Source organism: Cydia strobilella, chromosome 3 (genome assembly GCF_947568885.1).
Source record: "Cydia strobilella chromosome 3, ilCydStro3.1, whole genome shotgun sequence".
NCBI classification, from domain to species: domain Eukaryota; kingdom Metazoa; phylum Arthropoda; class Insecta; order Lepidoptera; family Tortricidae; genus Cydia; species Cydia strobilella.
Window position 1 is genome coordinate 3,241,059 of NC_086043.1, and position 23,788 is coordinate 3,264,846.

The 23,788-nt window shown below is 37.4% G+C and overlaps 1 protein-coding gene across 2 annotated transcripts in view; it reads right to left on the reverse strand.

Moving 5' to 3' along the window:
- LOC134755676 (uncharacterized) overlaps positions 1 to 23,788 on the reverse strand; it is a 112,444-nt gene that overhangs the window by 52,663 nt on the left and 35,993 nt on the right. Inside the window, exon 1 of one of the 2 annotated variants that reach the window (XM_063692217.1) lies at positions 13,210 to 13,274. The exons of the other annotated variant lie outside the window; for it this stretch is intronic. The gene's annotated coding sequence lies outside the window, so the exon portion shown is untranslated. Of the gene's footprint in view, positions 1 to 13,209; positions 13,275 to 23,788 lie in introns of those variants that run through there. 2 annotated transcript variants of the gene reach the window in all.

A 23,788-nucleotide genomic window follows, 5' to 3' on the forward strand; every position in this document is an offset into this window, starting at 1 on the left:
TCGTCTCAATGAATTCGATGTGAAACAAAAGCTAGATCGACAAAATATTGCCTTAAAATGAATGATGAAAAACCGGCCAAGTGCGAGTCGGACTCGCGCACGAAGGGTTTCGTACCATTACAAAAAAACGGCAAAAAAAACACGTTTGTTGTATGTGAGCCCCACTTAAATATTTATATTATTCTGTTTTTAGTATTTATAGCGGCAACAGAAATACATCATCTGTGAAAATTTCAACTGTCTTAGCTATCACGGTTCATGAGATACAGCCTGGTGACAGACGGATAGACAGACAGACAGTGGAGTCTTAGTAATAGGGTCCCGTTTTTACCCTTTGGATACGGAACCCTAAAAATGATGACATGAATCTTCAACACCATTAATTCGCTTTTTTCACTCCATATAAGCGAAAATTTACACGCAAACAAAGTTAAAATTTCCGCACAGGATACGCGCCAGCATTGAATATGCATCGCCACAAAATGCGTTGTCGTGTCGTATGCATATCGAGCCATCAATATGGAGCTGTAGACGCCCGTTGCGTGATAACGTTCTTAATTCAAAAACAATTAGTTCGCAATTCGATATTTTCCGGTGGGAACTTCCTAACGATTATTAGCTTTTTTTTGTTGCTTTAAATATATTCGGTAAGCATTAAAAAGAGTATACAGAAAAAAAATACAATGAAACGAAACGTGAGACACAGACATATTAAACATATGAATAACGGGTCATAACGTATTTTAAGTCGAAAAACGCTCGACATGTCCTCGGTACGGTGTGGGCTCGGTACGGAGTGAAACATGTCGAGCGTTTTTCTACTTCAAATACGTGAGTGACCCGTTATTAATATGTTTAATATGAAACGAAACGTGTCGTGATAAAATGTATTACTATTAGTGCCTTCAGGGCAAAAGCCATTTTATAACTGACCGAGCGTGACCGAGCGTTAGCGAAGGTCTCCGTCTCAGCATAAATGTGTTCGTATGTCCAGATGTTCTCCTCCACAGTTCTCAATTCTCAACCGATTCTCGTGGAATCTTGTGAGCAGGTTCGATGATTTAATTGTTTATTTTTTGTTGATTTAGTTTATTGAGTTTTAAGCTATGCCTGCGAAATCTACAGCTCACAGAGCCACTAGTAATTATTATTGAACACGTTTGACTGAAAATTTGAACTAAATAACACATATCTTGTTCGAATCTAATAAACAAAAGCAATATACAATGTGTGGCCTGTAATAGGAGCAAAAAATTAAACTGTAGGCTGTACTCCTCATACCGACCAACATTTGTTCAGTGACTTTTAAAAATAACTTGTGTTTTAAAGTTTTTTCCAAGACGCAATGTATTGCGAATTTTGTTATGTTTAAGGTGTGACAGGCAACGTTAATCACAATGATAATGGCGTACATTGAAGATAATATTTATTTTGTATGAAAAATACGAAGTCTAAAGTCTTCATTATTTTTAAAAGTCGCTGAACAAATGTTGGTCAGTTTGAGGAGTATAGCCTACAGTTTCATTTTTTGCTTATTATTACAGGCCCACACGTCGAGGGGATGGAACCTGGAGACTCCGCAAGAATCAGGAGATTGAAGATCTGGTGTCCGAGCCGAACATCATTGGAGAAACGAAAGCCGCCAGATTCCAATGGCTCGGGCACGTAGTCCGGATGGGGGAAGATCGCGCAATCTGGAGGGCGTACTCTGGAGTACCAAGTGGCCAAAGACCGTCTGGACGCCCTAGGTACCGCTGGAGAGAAGTGCAGGAAGACCTCAACGAACTCGGCGCCGTTTACTGAACAGAAACGGCTTTGGAGAGAGTAGCATGGCGGCCTTTGGTGTCGAAGGCCAAGATCCACTTCGGGTCGTTGCGCCACAGCAGTAAGTAAGTAATATATGTATAGGTATAACGAGTATAACTGTCCAGACATTTCAGTTGTATAACGGGTACCACGCCTGATAACAGTTAGTTTAAGCTAATGACCTTCATGTACCAAACTCCATTGTCATGCAGACGACGTACGTGTCGTACTTGTATCTGGGCTCTAAAAGCCTTCTACACTGTCAATGTACTTATACAGTACAGGACGATCGTGAGACCTGTTGGATGTATGGATCAGAATGCTGGGCGACGAAAGTGACGGATGAAAGAAAAGTGCACGCAGCGGAAATGAGAATGTTGAGATGGATGTGTGATGACGAGAAAGAATCGGATTAAGAATGAGTATATTAGAGTAAGTTTGAAAGTAGCACCGGTAACGGAGAAGATGAGAAGTAGTAGGTTAGCGTGGTATGGGCATGTGATGAGGGATGAATGCCATATAGGCAAAATGTTAGGGATGAATGTTGATGGACGGAGAGCGAACCGTAGACCCAAAAAACGATGGATGGATTGTGTGAAAGAGGATTTGAGAAAGAAAGGAGTGAGAGCTGAGGTGACGAAAGATAGAGGAGAATGGAAGAGAAAAACATGTTGTGCCGAACCCACATAACGTGGGATAAGGGCAGGAAATCAAAAATATCGGATCAGACTACGCGCCAGATATATTTCTATTCTAAAAAGTAATAGAGGGTGGCAGATACTTGTGGGGCGTTGTTTCATATGCTTCTACTGATGCTGGGTGTACACAGCAGCAAAAGTGCATGGCCACTTTATGAATGAATCCATTGCACGCTGTAGATTTCCATGTCCATAGACAATGGAAGGTAGAATTTAGGAATTTACCGTAGATTTTATTTAGATTCAGATTCGGCCTGCCAGTTAGAACAAAAATTTGACAGTTCCGAACAACTGACAGGCCGATATCGTCCGGCGGACTGATAGTCAGTGGGCCCCTTTACAGACAATAAAATTGCAGGAATTATAATACTCGTATTAGTTTACGGTTCAGACCTAGACCACAGCCTAGACTATGACACTAAATAAACATGTGTACTCAGGAGGATAAAAACATTGTTAAAGTGATAAATGTCATTTCTACGCTAGATTATGGTGTTATACAGTAATAAGATTTTACTTAGATCTTAACAGAGTAGCATTAGCTAGTAATTAAACCAAGTCAAATCGAAACTAAAGGAAATATTCATTTGAGGTTATGAATGATCAAGGGGAGGCATTTCCCCAGCAGCGGCACATATATCAGGCTAGAAAAAAAGGGAAAAAGAATGATTACGGGCACAACCGTATTGCCCTCCGACATACAATCATGACATTACTCACGTTATTTTTAGCAACGTTTCGTGTTACGGACAATGTTGTTTTGTTACATAATCGTAATTCACAAATTGGTGTAATAAAACGCATTGCTATGAACGTAACAATAGCATCCGGTCATTTCACGACCTTGGGTTAATTAAAATTGAATGAAAACATACCTATTGGTAGAGAAGCTTTCGCTGCTACTGATGGGAAACCAACTGTCATTACTAGAAGCCAATTCGAATCTAAGCTGCAGAGATAACTGACCCCCCTGCAGACAAGTTTATATGCAGAAGGGTTAAGTTTAGTTATATATGCAGCTCCGTACACTGACATCAGAATGATGTTATTTAGTTATAGCAGTTATAGTTATATAGAGCATCCCTTTTCTTCCAATAAACATTGTGGAAAAGAACTAGAAAATAGAAAGCCGAAGCTTGTTTAGGCGAGACGGCTGTCACGATTCTCTTTTTGTAGTGTCGCGTCTGAATTCGGGTCAGGTTTGGCATAAAATGCGAATCGTGCAAATAGTTCGCATTGACGAGTTCTGCACGGTTCAATAGAAATAGCTCGTTTTACATTATAATGTTATTGGTATCTAGAATGTTAGGTATGGGGAATGTTAAGGGCTTGCTTTTGAAAAAAAAACAGTAGTTTTTTAGTGTATTTGCGAGATAATTTTATATTAAATTATTTTAAAACGGGTCACTCACGAAACATGTCGAACTATTCGACTTAATAATACGTGAGTGACCCGTTTTAAAATAATTTAATATGATTGAGTCTCACGGGAGTTTTTTATAGAAAATTTTAAGTAGATATAGTAAAAAAATATATTTCTATGCCACTTTGTACCTACTTTAAAACTTATACTTTTGAAAACCGCTAAGGATCTATTATTGTCACTGTGAGAAGGTATAAAGGTTGTACCTACATAAATCAAAGTCCTTGATGTGCCTGCATCGCCTATTGCCGCTTAGTTGATAAATTGTAAAAAGATCCACCTATGGACAGTTAAAGCCTGACCAGTAATATATGATTATTGTCGTGAGGGCACAGTTATTTTCATGACAGTTCAGTATAGTATGAAAAAAATTGTTCCAGTGAAAGTCCGCAACATGGTGCGTGATCATAATATATTCCTGGTCAGGCTTTAACAGTGTGGGCGATGGTACCAGGATTATTAGTATCTGCAGAAGCTGCTTGCTTAAGCAAAGCTGTAAAAACTTTCGAATGGAAATTTACCTGAAAAGAGTCGAAGCTACGCTCTCGTTTTAAAACAACATGCTAAAATAATATGAAACTTGACATAAACATTCAAGTAAGATTTTTTTTGTTTTATTATAAACTGATCGGCGATTGGCCCTAGTCACACCTGATGGAAATGGAAGACAGGGCCTAAGATGGAGCTCACCGGTTCAGTAACAGCCTATTCACTCTTGTTGAATAATACCATAGAGTAACTTATACTAGAGCGGTACTGTCATAGTAAATTTTGTAACCCCAGTAAATTCACTGCCATCTGTCGACACACTTTAAAACTAAAAATAAATATTTATAAAAATACGATAAAATGTATTTAAATATAGATAAATGATTCTTTTATTTGCATTAATTATTTTTATATGATTTTGACCCATGTTCTTTCACTGGTATGCGTTAAAATTATAAATAACAAACGAAACAGTCAACGCCCTCTATACGAGTGTAGGCCAAAACTAGTGGCGCCATCTGATCGAGAATCAAATTTTCGTGATTTTCGAGGCACGTTTTTTCCTTAGACTGTATCCATCTATTACGGAGTTATATCTATCTTTGATAATACTAAAGAGAATTAAGAAGACATAGAGTGCTCCTTCCATACATCAGTTTTGTTATAAAACGACTTTTTCGTAGTCTACATCTAGCGTCAAGTAGCGGAACTATCTGTACTGCTTCTCGACACTAGATGTCACATGTGTCGCGACTGTCGAAAAGTGTATTGCTCAACAATTTATAACTAATATTATAAGCAGAAAATTGAAAATAGAGTTCCGGTTAATCAGGTGTAACTAGGGCCAATCGCCGATCAGTTTATAAAAAAAAGGTCTCAAGTGGAATAGGGCCGTGGCATTTGAAATTAGGTATAGTGGACACGGATATTTCTAAGTACAATACGTAGTAAAAATGTAAGATGAACCCCAAAAAGACTGGACTAAAATAGATTTCGTGTACACATTTTATTACGTCCAAAAGGGCGGCACGGCACTTGACACAACAGCCATTGTAAATTAGGGTCGGCTCCTCGAAGATTTTGGAAGTAGCCCTGCTTCCTTACAAGTGACTTTTATGTCATGACGTCAAACTTGAGATGGGTCCTCTATGAAAGGGCATGTTTATTTTTAAATCGGGCGTCTGAAAATGATAGACAGTTTTTGCAATTTGTTTCCCTTTAGAAAAAGAGATCAATTCCGATTTGCCCTCGACCGATAATTTTTTTTCACTGCGGCATAATGTTTTTTTTATACTACGTTGGTGGCAAACAAGCATACGGTCCGCCTGATGTTAAGCAGTCTCCGTAGCCTATGTACGCCTGCAACTCTAGAGGAGCTACATGCGCGTTGCCGACCCTAACACCGCACCCTCGTTGAGCTCTCTGATGGCAACCTTACTCACCGGTAGGAGCACAACACAATGTAGATAATTTTAACAACGTTTGCGTTTGTGTATAAGCTAAGGGAGATATATTGAAGATATTACGTTTTGTTTAAGTTAAATGATTGAACGGCTGGTTACCAGTCGCCACAAAACTGACGGCAACATTTTACGTACGACTCATTTAAAGTGCGACTTTTTAAATACTCCGTTTTCTGAACCTACGAAAGGCATCACGTCTAACTGAATTTCCTGACAAAATGTTGTCATTGACCGTCAGTTTTGTGGCGATTGGTTGCGCTTTTTTGGATCGCAATACGGCTGCCAATTTTTTTGTATTTAAGCGTACAAAAAATTACAAAAACATACCTATCCGCGTTCCCGGGCACGCACTTCCATCTCGCTCACGCTTATGCTCAGTGAGAGTGAGAGAAGAACACGAACTTAATGGGCCTTAAAATACAAGTTAAAATGAAAATGCCTGTAAGTAAGAAAAATAAACTTATGTCAACGTATTTTTTGAGCATCCAGATACAACAAAAAATCTATGCTTATTAGGGTTCCGTACCCAAAGGGCAAAAATGGGACCCTACCACTAAGACTCCGCTGTCCGTCTATCCGTCTGTCACCAGGTTGTATCTCATGAACCGTGATAGCTAGACAGTTGAAATTTTCACAGATGATGTATTTCTGTTGCCGCTATAACAACAAATACTAAAAAGTACGGAACCCTAGGTGGGCGAGTCCGACTCGCACTTGTCCGCTTTTTTCAACTCACTAAGGTGGCTGTGCATAAAATCCGCGTAGCACAGAGAGCCATGGAGCGCGCCATGCTCGGTATCAAGCCTCAAGATCGAGTAAGAAATGTCGAGATCCGTCGACGCACCAAGGTGCAAGACGTTGGTTTCGTCATTACCAAACTAAAATAGAGTTGGGCGGGACATGTTGTTAGGCAGTGATGGCAGGTGGACTTAAATGTTAACGGAATGGTGGCCGCTTTCGAATAAAAGAAGCCCCTGGTGTCCGTTGGCTCGTTTGTGGGTGGACGACATCCGAAAGATTGCGGGTCACTTCTGGATGAGATTAGCTCAGGACCGGGACAAGTGGCGTACTGGAAGAGAGGTCTATGCTCAGCAGTGGGCGATAAAGGGCTTCTTCGGTTTCAATGACGGTGCAGCCCTACCCAACCCGTCTACCTCTAACCTGTACTAGCGTCGTTTTTTTGTCGTTGCTCATTTCTGTATTTTTTATTTTTATAATTTTAAAATTTTGTTTAATAAATGAGGTGCCTTTTATAAAGGGCTGATATGATGATGCTTTTTCAATAAAACTATATTGGTTTGGTTTCATCATTAGTTTATTTGTAAGGATGCTAAGCCCGTATCGGATATCCGATAGTTAACCGTATAAAGTGTCATGGCGTGATTGATCAACATGGAAGCCATCAAAGTGATTGTCCACGATCAAAGCGAAGCAACACAAATATTTAGTCTACATGGAGATTCTAGAGGAGTACATAAAATGTATCATTACTGAGCAGCGGCATATTTACACTCCAGAAATAGAAAGAGTAAACGGTCAGTTGCGAGATTGTGTTTCATAATATTATCGTGTTATAGGATTTCATACTTTTTATGATTTTATAGACATTTTATACTAGCTATAAAACCGGCCAAGCGCGAGTTAGGACTCGCGCACAAAGGGTTCAGTAACATTACGCAAAAAAATCACGTTTGTTGTATGGGAGCCACACTTAAATATTCATTTTATTCTGTTTTTAGTATTTGTTGATATAGCGGCAACAGAAATACATCATGTGTGAATATTTCAACTGTCTAACTATCACGGTTATCACGACAGACAGAGGCAGACGGAGAGTGGAGTCTTAGTAATAGGGTCCCGTTTTTACCCTTAGGGTACGGAACCCTAATAAACTGAAATAGTGCCGAGCCCGGAATCGAACCCGCGTCTTCAGCCATCTGTTTCAGTTTTTAATTTGTATAGGTATAGTGTGGCTACTTAAAAACACAAACCAAAAAATCTTTAATAAAATACTAGGATTTTTATTTGTTCCCTATACTTATTAATGTTATTACTTTAATTTACGAGGCTCCATACCTTTTCAATCATACCTCTACAAAAATAGTTACGTTTAAAAAAAAAAACTGTATCTACTCCAGCACTTTAGTTTGTAAATGATGACTGACATCAGTATTGAAACAATATTGTTTCAGTCAACCAAAGACAGTGTTCTAATGTTGTATAAGAATGCTGAAACAGTGTTCTTATGTACACCCAGGTGCAAGTGTATCCCATTCATAATATTATGCAGTTTTCCAGCTCGCTGTACTCCTGGGTACTTACATTGCATTAGAATTTTCATAAAGTTGGTAACCTGTTTTTCCATAGATGATATATTGTATATTAAAACACTGGGCTAGTCAAGCCCTCTTGGTTAGTATTAGCCCGCTCCGTGTAAATCCTCATTAAACCTGCAATCCGGATTAGTCCGGTTTGACCCGGATCCGAGTCCGGCAATAACCGGCCGCTGAAAGGTTGTTTGTGTTTGCTCCGGATCAGAGCGAACTTTGCACTATCTATTAAGGACGATAAGTATTTAGAGCGAAAAATCATCGTTATCTTACTATTTAAAGTGAGGTTTAGACTTGCATGCAATTTTCATTACATTGCGGTATCTGATAAACATTTTGAATGCAGTTTACCTTAGTAGTCGGCAATGTAACGTAAATGGCATGCAAGTTCTTGCTAGTCTAAACCTCGCTTTAAGTACACGCAATACATTTGGCGAAAACTATACAAATTAATAGGACCGATTTGCTTTGTTTAATTTTTTCAATCAAGTTTCAATCCATGTTAAACCTCTAAGAACAAATTAAATTATTTTCTATGAAAATATTCTAAAAAATATTTAAAAATAAAAATAAATAAATAATAGTAATTTTATTTATATATTTATTTCAGTTCATGTTAAACCTACAAAAGTGCGTAAATAAGAAAAAAAAAGAAACGATATTATTCAGCCTTGGCCAAATCTATTTCCGGCCGATTGTGATGACAAAATACAATTCTCGCCAAACATGTACAGTCAATTTTGCTGACTGTACAATCTGTACACACAATTAATATATCTGTTAGCCGAGTATAAAGTAGCAGAGCAAAATGTAATATTTTAATATAATTTCAGGAGTTGTTTTCGTGTTGAGAGTCTCGGGTGTAATTTCATTTATTTATTCCAAGCTTCCTCGTTGACGTAACGCGTTTTTAAACGCAAAGAATTTTTCTCCCGCACAAAGTATAAAAATACAGGCAAATTGTTGAATGTAGTAACAGAAAGTTATATATTTGAAGTAAAACTTCTTTAGGCGCGACTAGAGGGTAACTTAGATTTTTTTTCTGACGGAAGTAACGCTCAGTAGTGACACACGCACAATAGGACACACGTCAAAGTGCAAACATAGCGATAAACGTAATCGTCCAAGAAGTTTTACTTCAATCGCGCGTAAAGATTACACGCACACACTTTTTTTTCACTCTACAGCATAAGTAACATTGAACATAGGACTCGAGAGGCTAATTTTATTTTATTAATTGGCCTACGTCAAACTTATACTCGCCTACCAAGAGTTGTAAGAAAATTTGATTTACTTTAATACGACAGATAGAAAATGCTGGAACACCCTGGTGGAATGTTCCAGTGATGAACCTATTCGGTGGATAGATTGATTATACTAATAGTAATGATTATATGCTGTTAAACTTGTAGACTTAGTGTAAGACCTGAGTGGACGCTCGAGTTGGGCGTGCAGCGGGGCGGGGCGTGCGGCGTGCATATTAAACAAATGCAAACGTATAGGAGCGGCCTTAGTGCACGCTGCTCAAATCACTTGTGAGCCCGACGCCACGCTGCACGCCCCGCCGAACGCTCCGCTTCGAGCGTCCACTCAGGCTTTACACTTATTCCTATTACCTAGGGTAGGTACTTGATGAAATGTTGTTGCTACTTGCATGTATTATACTTACAGGTATACCTAGTTAATATAGTTAGAAATAGACGAATAGTATATGTGGTAATTTCTATAAAAAGGGAACTTATTGTCGATGGCGCTTACGCCATTATAAACGATGCTCCGATATAAATACAATGCCGCGCGACGCTGTGCCCATCGACAATAAGGTAACCCTTTTCATAGAAAATGCCCCATATATGGAGCGCTTCGTGCTATGTCTACTAAAATAGTGGTCACTTCTATCTTCTATCCATATATGTATATTCCAGTCATCATTCTTAAGCACACCGTGTCTATATCGCAAAGGGCCTTGTTTACCGTCTGCGGAGACGTCTCAAAAGCAGACTTATCTCCTGTCGCTTTGATATACTCCTAGCTGTGTTCCCGTCGCAAACCAAGAGCGAGGGAACCGGAGCCCTAGCCAAAATGACAGCCGTAGTAGCCGTACATCGACAAACGTTAAACGAAAAACAATGTAGCGGGATAACAGATGCTAAGAAAAGTTACGTGACTATTTCCATATATTATTTAAGTTTAGATTGGCGTTTTTTATCGCAGATTGTCATTTTGGCTAGGCCCCCTGGTATACGTTATGCCGTGTACACATGTGGCAAATATTGTGTGGCATCGTTTCCCAACGCCTCCTGCTAACGAAATGCAATCGATATGACAGCTCAATACGTATTAAGATATATGTACAAAATGACGATGAAAAAAAATACAACAGCTAAATATTTTATGGGCTCATACCCACATAGAACGTGCATCCCATGCTCGAGTGTAGCAGTAGTTTACAAGCTATTTGGCGTTGTCCTTGTTGAAAAATAATACGTGTCTTCATTATGCCTATAAATATGCAAACTTGGCCCTTAATATGCAGCGTTTGACTTTGTTCCGGTCGCCGTTGAAACGGCCGGGCCTTGGGCCTTGGTGGAGGCCAAAATACTCATAAGAACTTTGGGGCGGCGTTTGAGGGATAGGCGCTGCAACCCCCGTTCCGGCTCTTATCTGGTCCAGCAAACTTGCCAACAATGCAAGAAACGTGGCAACGGCGGCGCTAGCAGTTTTTGGCACGTATGGACTGGGTAACAGTCGGAATGGGGCATACGTTTTATTTTGTTATTGAAGTAAGTTTTTAATTTATCTCGTGTCCTCATTTAAATTATAGTGTAGTGGTTATAAGAAAATAAAACACCTGCTCTTGGTGAGTGGCTGGAACGTTGGAACAACACTTCTTTAATGAGACGCGACTCCGCACCTTACTTTTTATGCCTTCTAAGAAAATATGCGAGTTTTTGGGTTAATACAAGCTTTGATGTCTGATGTTTCTTTATTGAGTCTTTCGTATAAACTCAATGTGAGAAAAACATGGCGATAAATTACTTTTGATGATAGATGTTTTATTTAGTCAAGTGAACAGGTAAGCTGGGTACTCAGACTAATACGTAATAGGTATAAGAGATGAAAGAAACGAATAAAAAAGTATGTTAACGTCCACAAACATATAGTTGTAAATAGATTATGTAACGAGTCCATAAAACCCGACTGAGGTAAGGTAAATAAATTTAATTCGAAGAAATGTATTGAAAGTTGGTTCAAGTTTCGTCCTGACGGTTAGTTCCGACTTCGGTTGTACTGTTAGCCCGGTTCGAATTAATGGGAACAAGTGTGGCAGTAGTTCGGCCCTGGACTAATCAACCGAAATACTGAAACTAGAGGGTAATCTCATCGAGAAGTGACCCGCAATCTTTCTAATGTCGTCCACCCAACTAGCCAACGGACACCTCACGCCAGGCACTCCTTTCGTCTGAAAGCGGCCACCATTCAGTTGGCTTTAGGTAAGTATACATATTTTGTTATTTTGTAAGAGTCAGAGATAGGACCCCTTTTGACTTTCATGAAGTTGTAAATGCCAATACATGTCGGGAATCATGGGCGTGTCATACTATCGAAAGCACATGATGAGGGTCTTCAATGAAATACGATATTCAACTCACAGTATTTACTGGACAAGACTGATTACAAATCATAGCACACGTTACATTTCCCATCTTAAGCAAACCAGTGGATATGACCCAGGAACCGCCACCGACGTCATCTTCTCCCGTTAGTTCTCATCTGAAGATTGATTGACAGCATAACTTCAATTGTTCAGGATTTCATTTGTTTAGACAGCGTCGAATGCCACTCAGGTGTACGTAACACCCTAGTTTGCTCTATTTGTCAAAGATTACGTGATAAAACGCCTCTTAAAGACGATAGATGGCACAATTCAGCAGTTCTCCGACATACACATTAAGTTGTCAGCGTTCTTAGACATTAATAACTAAGGGCATGACTTCTAAACGCGTTAGATGCTTGACTTAATTAATCCTCAAGCCAGCATACTCATTACGAAAATTAAATAAAGAAATTGGAACGCTCTCGGCAATAACAAGATGTTGTTATCTGTTACAATGATAACTAGGTATTTAGTTTGGTTTGATCGTAATTATGGTTCCAAGGGCAAAGCTGAAACATTCGACACGAAAAATTCAAATGTATATTTAACATTTAAGTGATATAATTTTGTTCTCATTCGTCCATGCGTATGCGTCATGCGTCTCGTTTGCACTGATACGGACACTTACGAGCGAAAACTGAAAATTAAATGGCATCATTTAGATATTATTTTGATGTCAGTGTGCGAATTTGGGCCTGGCTTGTGTGCTGTACGAATTATATAAGGGGTTGTTGACAGGAATTATTTGATACTAGTATAAGTACACCCAATTTGCCATACCAGTCCAGGGTCCAGTTTACCATATTGTGCCATGCCTTAAGCTACATAATGTTATCAAAGAGAAATACAAAATGACATAATTTTTTTTATGAAAGTGCACTTAGAGTACTTAGACTCTCTACAATAAACATGTATAATCAGAATAATCACTTACCAAAACTTTCAAATTTACTGCCATGTCATAATCTTTCGCAATTCTCACGAATACATTAAGAACATGCGCGGAAAACAGCAATTTATAATTATTCTCCGCGAAATGGTTTACGTTCGTGCGAAACTTTATGCCAAAATTTGTATTTTATTGATACAAGTCGTACCGTCGCTTTATCGCTAAAACCAGTTTTATTGTTGTATATATTATCTTAACATTCTCAAGTCAAATGTGAAATTAAATTGGCACGCGCAATATTTGATATTTTTGTAATAGGAACGTTATATACATGTATTACGACATTCAACAATTGATAATATATAACTTGATATCATATTGATAAACTTATCTAATCAAATTTGCATACGCAATTAGAATAATCGTCCCTTATCTTGATATGAAATTACTTACAAAATACAGAAGTCAATGGACTGTGCCTTCACCGCAGGATCATTCGAAGCGCGGTGGAAACGTACCTGAAAATAAAACAACAGATAAATATAGGAGGAAATGTTTCTTGTGTTTAAAAGGGCAATGACTTAGGCACTCAAAATGAAAATAAATTATAAGAACTGTAATATGTAAGTATGTAGGTAAAAATTGAGAAAGGTATGTTGAGATGGTTTGGACACGTGGAAAGAATGAGTGAAAGGTTAACAAAGAGAGTGTATAAGGGAGAGGTAGAAACGGGAGTTGGAAGGGGCAGACCTCGGCGGATTTTTTCTGATCAGATCGGGGAAATCCTGAAGAAAGGCCAGGTCAAGAGCACCCTAAACCGGCGAGCGTGTATGAGGAATGTTATGAAAGCGAAGGAAGCGAAATAGGTATGTCAGGATCGTAGCAAGTGGAAATCCGTGGTCTCTGCCTACCCCTCCGGGAAATAGGCGTGATTATATGTATGTATGTAGGTAAATAATTTGATCGATTAGAAGTTGCAAAGCGGGTGAGGTTTTCGAAATGACTGAACACAACTTCACTGAAAGAAATGTTTGCGTTACATTACTGTAGTTACCAACATATTTTTTACCACACGAGCTGGTAAAGGCTCTCTTCAAAAACTGATAAGAAAGTTGCATTTTATCCACATGGGAGGCAAAGTAAAAAAACGCAAAATTTGAGTTGTTTTCTTATTTATATTTCCTTGAATATAAATAATACATTACCTAATACCTAGTACTCGTAATTACCGCTCTGTTATCTTATCCTGACACAAGAAATGTTTTAATTAGTGCCTGATGTTGTACCTCGTTTTAAAAGCATAAGATTATCTAATCAGAAGCGGTTTTAAAGTATTTATGGGGAAACCGATATTCTGTTTTATTTTGTGCCCACGACCAGGCGTGTCTCACTCCGCGATTTCGTCGCGCCGCTACAAGTACATGCGGCCGCCCCCAGTTCTGAGGTCTAGCCATAGTAATTGCCGCGCACAGCTACGGAACGGACGCCTGTTCGCGCATGCGCCACCTAGCGGTCATATCTGTCGTAATAGACGCGTTTTGTTATAGAGTGAATCTTCTGTACCTGTACTATTATTTATTTTGTGCCACGACGCAGTATAAAACTGAAATAGTTTTGTTACTACCTATACTTATAAACAACGTCTCGCCTTGTGAAGGCAAGTGGAGAAATAGTTATTTGTTATACAAGGGTGCAAAGTTGTATTTTACCCGCGAATGTGGAATTTGAGTTTCAACACACGAGAAGTAAAATACATTTGCACCCGTGTGTAACACAAAACTTTTCACCTCACTATAGCGAGGAAAGTGCAACATCCACAGGCGTTAGATCATCTTCATCACTGAAATCACTAATTTTTTTAGGATATTATAACAAAAAACTCTGGAAATTCTGTATTTTTACGTGAGAAGTTTTTAAGTAAAAAATTTGTTGACAATGTTGACATTTCTGACGTATGAAATGTCAATGATGCGTTTTGAAATTGCATCGACTCAACTTGTGCGTTCAGAATTATATTTAACATCATTATTAAAAAACAAACGTTTCTTATGGAACTTTAAGGTTTATGACATAAAATCATTAAATAAAGCTAAATTTAGTATTTTTAATTAGATTCGCAAACCATTTGTTTAATGATAATTAATATCAAACGAATCATTATTATAAGCGTTTTACGTTTTGTTATCTGTAAAGCTACTTAAACACGCTCCATCCAAGGTCAAATTACTTTCCCCACTAGTGGATAAAATGCGTTTTTCCCCGCTTGTTTTAAAGGATAAAAGACAACTTTCCGAGCTAGTGAGGGGAAAAGGATATTTCAAAATTGTCTTATAACACTACCTACTTAAGTGAGGACTTTCAAGTATAAAATAAATACAACCACTGGACGAAAACTATCTGCCAAATAAATCCATACTATATATCCATTCATACTAATATTATAAATGCGAAAGTGTGTCTGTCTGTCTGTTACCTCTTCACGCTTAAACCACTGAATCGATTTAGTTGAAATTTGGTATAGAGATAACTTGAGTCCCGGGGAAGGACATAGGGTAGTTTCTATCTCAGAAATCATCTTTTAAAGGGGTGAAAAGGGAGGTGGAAGTTTGTATGGGGAATCGATAAAAAGCAGATTGGGTAAAAAATAAGCTACGCAAATTACTAACTCCACGCAGACGAAGTCGCGGGCAAAAGCTAGTAATAAATATATTTAATACTATTATGGGATAATCTTAATAAGGCTAAATAGTAATAGCAAAGATAGATATAACTCCGTAATAGATGGATACAGTCTAAGGAAAAAACGTGCCTCGAAAATCACGAAAATTTGATTCCCGATCAGATGGCACCACTAGATTTGGCCTACTCTCGTATAGAGGGCGTTGACTGTTTCGTTTGTTATTTATAATTTTAACGCATACCAGTGAAATAACATGGGTCAAAATCATATAAAAATAATTAATGCAAATAAAAAAATAATTTATCCATATTTAAATACATTTTAAAGTATTTTTATAAATCTTCATTTTTAGTTTTAAAGTATGTCGATAGATGGCAGTGAATTTACAGTGGTTACGAAATTTACTATGACAGTACCGCTCTATCTTATTCCTATTGGTAATAGGCTAAGTAACCTTTTTCATTTCATTTCATTTCATTTCATTTATTGCAGAACCATGGTTACATTAAGGTGTTAACATGTATTAAGTGCATGCATGGTTACCCTGTTAGGGTATAGCAACACAATTCTAAAAACTAATTAGGTACTAAGATAAATAAATAGTTAAACATAAAATTTCATTCAAGTAAAACTAGGAATTAATTACATTTAAAAGCTAGGAATTAATTACAATTAAAATAAAGGAACAATACAATAAACATTTCAAATATAGTAGTCTCAGTCATAAATCCAGATTCAAGTAAAAATTGCAAGACATAATCATAGTACATGTAAATTGAAATTCGTTATTGATTAAATTTATAAAACAGACATAATTCATAGGGTTCATAAGCACATTATCCAAATTTTATTATAATTTATTTACAAGTAATTAATACATTAATCAAAACAAACAAAGGGGTAATTTCTAGGTCAAATCATAAATTTGTGTCTGTCATAAACTCTTCGACTGAGTAGTAAGCTTTAGAGGTTAGGAAGTTCTTCAGTCTATTCTTGTACACGTTAAATTCGGTCTCGTTCTTTATGTCTATTGGGAGCTTATTATATATTTGTATACACCTATAGTATGGGCCGACCTTATACATATGTATTCTATGAGGCGGAAGGACTAAGTTATTACGGCGGCGCGCACTTTTTGTAAATTCGAACATCTCGATGTGTTTTCTGACAAATAACCCGATTTCAAGGATGTATATGCATGATAAAGTTAGCATATTATTTTCAATAAAGTATTTTTTGCAACTGTCAGGCTCATGAGTATTAACAATAACGCGGAGGCATTTTTTTTGTAAAACAAATAAGTCGTTAATATCAGTGCTGTCGCCCCATAATATGATTCCATACCGCAGCCAAGCGTACGCATATGCGTAATATACAGATAAAGCGCATTCACTGTGAGTATTTCTTTTAAGTATCCCTAAGGCGTATTTGAATCGAGATAGTTTTTTCTTTGTTTCCTCTATATGTTTTTTCCAATTTAGATGCGTATCGATAAATATTCCCAATAAGTTAAACTCGCTGACTTCCTCTATACCAGTTTCTGAAGACAAAGCTGATAGGTCAAGAGCGTCTTTTTGATATGGCCGAAATTGAATTAATTTTGTCTTCGTCGTATTTAATTCTAAGGAGTGATCGCGTAGCCAGTCGTCTACTATGTTTAATGTTCCTATAATATCACTGCTTATGTCGTGGTCATTGGGGCATTTAAACAGTATTGATACATCGTCCGCGAATAGTATACATGACTGTTTCATTACCTTGGGCAAGTCATTAATGTATATTAAAAATAGGATACAGCCTAAAACACTTCCTTGAGGTATTGACGAGTTTGTTATCGTTGTGTCTGATTGCACACGTCTAAGTTCAGCAGTTGTTTCGTCGTAGTGCTGTATTTGCACGCACTGCATTCGGTTATGTAGATAAGATTCTCTCAATAAGGCTTGTGTTGTGGGTACTAGACAACGATATACCTACATATATGTAGATAATAGATATAGATCTTCGTAAGCAGCGGATAACTATAAGCTAAGAGGCCGTTAAAAATAGCAATAGCTATTCAATCAAATCCGGTATCAAGGGCCTTACAGAGTTCAGTGAGCAACCAACATAGTACCCTTTCACCCCACAGTAAAATGTGAGAGACGCAGCATCAGAAAATCAAGTATTTTTGCTCTACGCAGGATTAAAAGGCGTACCCGTATTGTTACGAGGGCTTTTTCTTTTAAGGTTCAACTTAAAAAGGTATTAACTGCCTTGAATATTCAAAAACCTTAAGCGTTTTGGATTCTGCATCTAGTTGGTGCATTGATAACACATATATTTACAGAGGTCTTGTTTTCTGTACAGATAGGGGAACAATGGGAAGTCTAGGCTTAAGTATGTGGATTCTTTATTCTTTCACAATTGCATACATGTAGTAGGTACAAAAGGTAGTAGGTAAAAGGATTGTCTTGAGTATAAATATTTACCCCTTATTCATAATCATAAACGTCTACTAAAGTCGACAAGCTGCTAATAATCGTTTGTCCTTTTCTATCACACTAATACGTCGGAAAGGGACAAACGATTGTTAGCGGATTGTTAACTTTAGTAGACGTTTATGAATAAGGGGGTTGCAGTAAACTCAGGTCATTCTCCGAACGCAGTTCGCTGGGTACTGAGTGTGCGTACCCGGGATCGCGAATATCATTGTAATTAAATTGTTTTTATTTTCCTTTTTTTAAGGTGGTTATTATATAAAACGAAAAGAACTTCATACTTTAGCAACACTTACGCTAGCAACCTACCAAGGCATCTTGCTTACTGTTGCCACAGAAGTGTTTCTAGTTTAGAAGATATTTGCCATTTTCAAAATTGCCGCGCTTTCGAATACCCCAATGCACCTAAATTAATATTAAATCAAGGTGAAATTTTCAAACTCTGAATAACGCTCCAGTTTATCTAACATTATCACACGGCTGATTAACCGTGCATCTTCACCGATCGCGCAATCACGAGCGAAGCGAGAGTTTCACCCCGTTTACAATAGCGCACCAAATTGATCTGTTGCCAAAGCGTTGATTAATCGCGACCTTGTTTCTTTTTACGGACTTGGCCGATTTACTTCTTTAGACGCTTTTGGGTGTCCAATGATCTGAACTATGTTATGCTAGATTCTTTTGGTTAACATGATATGCACGAGTAGGTAAGGTAAAAGGTTTTGGTAAAAGAATATGGCCACCAAAATGTACCCTAGTTAATACTACATTTGGAAACTGTTTATACGTTCTCTTTCTAATACTTTTGTAACTCGCGCTTTTATGTAGTAGCTCGGAAAGGCCATGCCAGGATATGATTAAATGAGTATGAGTATGAGTATGAGCTAAGTGAATCTGCCCACAGCGAGTTTTGGCTTGTATTTTTTTTTGAGGATGTGGCTTTCTATTAGTAACAAGCATGCAAAATTTCAGCGCCCCAAACATTATAGTTTTCTGTAAAAAAATTAAAACGAAATATTCTTTCCTAATTTTTATTTCTAGCCTGCCGATTTCGACATGCGTCACGCATATTGTACATATAGTAAAGATAATTATATGACATCAATTATAGGATATATTGCTGTACAAAAAAAAAACATTTTTTTAAGTACTTTCACGTCAGCGTCACCTCCAAGTTTTTCATCAAAGCTAGCCTCTTTAATAAGCTACAAAATGAATGTTTTTACTTAATTTTATTTGTGGTAGAACAAGGTGTTTTACATAATGTAATCATTAACTATTATATATACTGTCTAGACCTACAGTGAATATGCATATGGATAAAAAAATTAATATGAGGGTTATGCGACTTGTTTAAATTTATAAGATGAAATTGATGAATCTTAGAAGAATGTATCCAAATCGTTAACTTCTGTAATGTCCTAAAACGCCGTAAGGCGCCGGTTTTACCGAACGTTTTTGACCCATATCGGCCCCTCCCAACCTCACTCAGATCTATCTTTAGCCACATTGTAAATATACTTAAGGGACAATATCTAACGCATTTTCCGAACTCCAATTTGACAGAATCAAATCCTCCCATCGTTAAAAGCACAAGTTTGCGAACATAATGGAAGTCTAATAATAGCCCCCGTGGGTTGAGAACTCTGTAGAATTTGAATGTTTTCTGTAAAACAATTATAAACAAAGTGTTTTGTGGATTCCACCCACGATATTCGCGTAGCCCACGAAAGTGTAAGGAATTCAGTACACGAGGATTACGCGGATAGCATACTGATGCCTGAAGCTACGCTATACTAATATAGCGTGGTGACACTAGTTTCGGTTTCGGTAGGTTTTCATAAATAAAAATAAATAAATAAATATTTTAGGGACATTCTTACACAAATTGACTAAGTCCCACGGTAAGCCCAAGGAGGCTTGTGTTATGGGTACTCAGACAACGATATATATAATATATAAATACTTAAATACACAGAAAACACCCAGAACTCAGAAACAAACATCTGTGCTCATATACAAATAAATGCTCTTACCGGCATTCGAACCCAGGACCATCGGCTTTACAGGCAGGGCCACTACCCACTAGGCCAGAAGATGTAAGCCTCGACAAGTTTTTAAATCAGGATCCGCCTAATGCCGGATACATATCATTAACTTGTTTGTTGCGCTCGGCTGGCTAGCTATATGCTGCACTGCCGGGCAGCGCTGATACTGAGTCGGGGCCATCTAATATGAAGTCTTGGACTTCGGATGACTACAGTATCAGTGTAAGAGGAGACAGCAAGATTTCCATAATAATGTAAACTGAGATAAATACTAGCGTTGAAACAAGTAGGCAAGATATCAGTGCATATGTTGCGTTAAATTTTGGTGTACTTTTAAAATTTAAAATTAACGCAGGATTAAAACAACCAATTCATCGATATTTGTTGGACCATACAAGATCCAGCCCGGTGTCGCAGCCCCATAGGGATCATAGTTGTAGGATATTGGACTATTACTTATAGTTGGGTGTTTTTATGGAAACAAAGGAGCCCGGTCCGTGCAAATCTTTTGCTGTTGACTGACGAAAACATTTATAGTAAATATACCCGGTCAATGCCTCAAAAGCCAAAGGGTAGCTTGCCGTATAAAGCAGGATCAAATTAGAGCAAGTTTATGCAAATGTATACAATGTTTAAAAACCTGTTGCCGTTCGGTTCCGCGCTGGTAGCTAGGTGACATGTGGCGCGAACGTTAGAGGCGCGACCCAGTATGGGCCATTGCTTTTGGTACAATATTGGAATGACATGCACGTGAAACTTAACATAGGTAAGTCAAGGTATTAAATAGAGACTCGGACAGTGCCAAAAATATGTACACAGTACACACTACCTTAATGTATGAGCAATTAGGTCACGTCCACAAATTTTTGGCAAAAATTAGTTAAGAAGTAAACAACCAACGTACTCGTACCTATAATGCCTTGTCTGTTTCAGACACATTAAAAATATGATTCTTTCTGGAAAAAACTTATTAGGTACAGTCAAGTACATATAAAAAAATAAAAATATGGGTGTAGACAACTTACTTACTCAAAAATTGTCCCATACTCGTAGTTTCGCTGACATAAGAGCTATCGGACATATTTTTGAGTATGATTTCCCATATTTTTACACTTGACTGTACATACCAGTGATTTGTCATGAAACCATTTAACATTATAACGTCGTAATATGACTAACACAAAACAAAGGTGTGTAATTGTGTATCCTATATGTAAGGTTATCTACATACACATTTTACACACGCGTATCTATCTGCAAATAACGTGTTTTTATTTGTTCTAATCTTATAACAACATGCAAGGTAAGGTTTATAAATCTACATTCGCTAGCTTATGTACCTACCAGTGATCTTGGCGTGTGTTCAAGATTTTTGGATATAATAAAATGTGGCCAAAAGTTCATAACTCTTAATTTAATAAAGGCATAAACTTCTAGTCTACATCAAGTAATCATACGCCTACTCAAAATGGCAAATTTTACGTTTTTATTTTTACTTACTTAAAAGTTTTGGTAAGCATAAATTATGTAGATTTTTAGTTTTATGTTGTGTTAATAAATGCTTTTTCTTTCTTTCTTTCTTTCATTCTTTAGATCTGATAATAATGCAAATAAAGATCTACATACTTACAAAGGAATTTCAATTAAGTAATTCTTTATTTATTTATTTAAAATTTATTGCACATGGAAAACTTAATCAATTTCAAACTAAAGAAATCGTCATTGAAAGAATTAGAGACCACACATGAGAGAGAGAATACAGATAAATGAATTACTTATTAACTACTTAAATAGGATAAAGATACATACATAAATTAAATAAATATATATTTCATATTCTTATGACAGTAATGACACACCAATATATTCTAATTAATAAATTATTCATCAAAAACTTTAATGTAAATTTCGTCACCGATCGGCGCTTGACCTCTCCCGATGATGCACTTGGCATTGGACTTACTTGTCGTGTAAATAAAATAGAGGTACTGTCAATATCAACATACGGACTGGACGAAGGTCGGATCTTCAATATTTACAAATGGAGGTACAGACACGTTCACAGTAGGCACCAAAAAAACCGGCCAAGTGCGAGTCGGACTCGCGCACGAAGGGTTCCGTACCATTACGCAAAAAAACGGCAAAAAAATCACGTTTGTTGTATGGGAGCCCCCCTTAAATATTCATTTTATTCTGTTTTTTAGTATTTGTTGTTATAGCGGCAACAGAAATACACCATCTGTGAAAATTTCAACTGTCTAGCTATCACGGTTCATGAGATACAGCCTGGTGACAGACGGACAGACGGACAGCGGAGTCTTAGTAATAGGGTCCCGTTTTTACCCTTTGGGTACGGAACCCTAAAAATGGTTTGTGTAAATTACTGTTCTGGTGGAATCTCACTTGTTTTGGCGTTTTCAATCTAGTTTTTCTACTCTCAAAATCAATAAAGGATTGTAAAACAATACCATAATAATAAAAAAAACGGACTTCAATGGGGGATGCCGTTAAAAGGTTACTTATTGTTGATGGTGCACTCTTAGATTCCAGACAATGAAATGAAAAAGACTGCATCTTTTGCCTAATTATGTAGAAAAGGAGGTAAAACCACCCACTTTTCTAGAAGCATTTTTTCTTTAAGAGTCGCAGTTCTAACCTAACCTAACCCAATTTTCTGATAGCATTGGGTGTCCGGATCCAAGTTAGGGGCCGAGTTCGGTCTGGGTCCGGGTTCGAGTAGGGGTCCGGGTTCAAGTTCGGGTCCATAACGAAGAGAATAAATCGCCAAACGTGAACTATGTGTCGTTGAAGAGTTCCATTCTGATCATCATCAGCAGTTCCACTTCATCAAATGTCACTTTTTTAAATGGGAATGCTAGATTTGTTGATGAAAATACAAAAACCACTATATGTATGCCTTTCACATTAGAGGAGTTCCCTCGATTCCTCATGGATCCCATCATCAGAACTCGAGCTTGACAAAAATGTGTCTTGAAAAGATACTTACCTACGGCAGAATCATAGTTCTTTTTAACCCTATAATAAGAGGTATTTCCACAGAATAACTAATAGTACTACCGTATTTCTACCGGAAAGGAAAAGGATACCGGTTAAAACTCGAAATATACAAAATACCGTTCTAGTCTGACTCTGAACTGTTATAATGCGAAAAAAAATCGTAAATGTGAAATCCTCAAAACACCTTTAATAGATTGAAATTCCAAACCGTTTAAATTCCCCTAAGCGCCATTTTTACAAGTACTTTTTTATTATTAAAAAAGCAAAAGTAACTTATACTTCTGACACTTGTCAAGCTGTCACCGTTAATACACACCGTCGTCGCTACGTTTATTTCATATTCTGCACGCAATCATGTACAATGTACATTAATTAAATAGATTCGAAGTTGGTGATTATCACTAATTGTTAGGTGTGAATGACTCATACTAGTCATACTTATAACAAATCTTCGTCAAAAATGTCATTCCTTCTTATCTTAGCGCCTCTTCGCTTGCACCTTAAAGAACCAATATTACTGCATACTCGTAAAGACTCCTTACGAGTATTCCGTTTTATAGGTCGTCTGCGCCGGCGTTCAAGGATTAAAAAACGAATAAAATATTTGATTCTTGATTCTTGAAAAATAGCACCTTTAAAATTGCCCTGTTTAGAGCCGCCGTAAATAAAACATATATAGAACTAACACAATTTAGAATTTCAAGGGTAGTTCCATCGATCCACTCCAATAGTTGGCAGGCGTCCACACGTGCACGCAAGCAGGCTGTCCTTTAACAAACCCACGAAAGGCTATTTAGTCGCCTGCATTC